The sequence below is a fragment of the Lynx rufus genome, unplaced genomic scaffold, assembly GCF_022079265.1.
Source record: "Lynx rufus isolate CCGP_SWC_20201006 ecotype Redwood Valley unplaced genomic scaffold, mLynRuf1.p SCAF_21, whole genome shotgun sequence".
In the NCBI taxonomy this organism is placed as follows: domain Eukaryota; kingdom Metazoa; phylum Chordata; class Mammalia; order Carnivora; family Felidae; genus Lynx; species Lynx rufus.
The window spans coordinates 9674311-9675542 of record NW_025814836.1 but is presented as its reverse complement, the minus strand read 5'-3'; the positions used below and the strand labels follow the sequence as shown (position 1 = coordinate 9675542).

The window sequence follows — 1232 nt, the reverse complement described above, 5'->3', positions numbered from 1 at the left end:
AGAACAGTGGGTAAATCAGAAATTAAGATAATTATAATATTAGAAAGTAAGGTAGGAGTATGTGGGGGGTGGTGATTATGTTGACCTTGGAGGTTGTCAAGGAGAGAAAGGATCTTTGTGCAGAGTGAACAGCAGGAAGGGATTTGTGAGGAGGGGAAGCCGGAGCCAAAACAGGTGTCTTGGTCTTGCTTCTTCCACCCTGAGAAATTTCAGCAAGTTCTGCCATCTTCCAGTAATTTGCCAAAATGACCAACACAAAAGGAAAGTGGAGAGGCATTTGCTATATGTTCTGTAGGCCTTTTAGAAAACATGGAGTTGTTCCTTTGGCCACATACATGCAAATCTCTAAGAAAGGTGATATTGGAGACATCAAGGGAATGGGCACTGTTCAAAAATGAAATACCCCACAAATGTTACCATGGGAGGACTGGCACAGTCTACAATGTCACCCAGCATGCTGTTGGCATTGTTGTAAACAAACAAGTTACAGGCAAGATTCTTGCCGAGAGAATTAATGTACAGATTGATCATATTAAGCACTCACAGAGCTGAGGTAGCTTCCTGAAGCAGGTGAAGGAAAATGATCAGAAAGTGAAGGAAGCCAAAGAGAAAGATACTTGGGTTCAGTTGAAGCACCAGCCTGCTCCATCCAGAGAAGCTCACTTTGTGAGAACCAATGGAAAGGAACCCATTCTCTATTCATTCATGGCACGATAAGTATAAAAAAACCCCAAACAAACAAACCTCTGGACTGTAAAAAAAAAAAAAAAAAAAAAAAAAAAGGAAAGAAATTCAGAAAACTACACCTTACATCTGTTTTCTTCCCAGTGAAATGTCTCCATGCTATTCATATTAAAGTTCTGACAAATCTCACAAAAAAGAAAGGTCTTAGATTTCTAATCCAGCATTTCCCATATTTTATCAAAACCTTCTTTTTAAGGGTACATTTGGGGAAGTTTAGAAGCAGGTGGTAGGGAGCCATTGCAGGGCTTTGAGCACACTAGAAAGGTTCCCCTAAGGGTTATGTGTAGGCAGATGGGAGGAAGAGATGAAGAATAGAGAGCTGGTTATGGCAAGATTAATGTGCCCTAGTCCCAGCTCAGGCAGCATTTGGGTAGATGCATGGAAGGGGACAGATTCCAAGAAATTTGGAAGAAAGAACCACCAAAACTGGATGACCCATTAGGGGTATGTGTGAGTGTGTGAGTGTGTGAATGTGTGTGTGTGTGTGT

General features: G+C 41.3%; 1 pseudogene; it reads left to right on the top strand.

Moving 5' to 3' along the window:
• The first annotated feature begins 245 nt into the window (after nucleotides 1–245).
• Nucleotides 246–717, top strand: LOC124517431 (60S ribosomal protein L21-like; annotated as a pseudogene).
• The last annotated feature ends 515 nt before the right edge of the window (nucleotides 718–1232 follow it).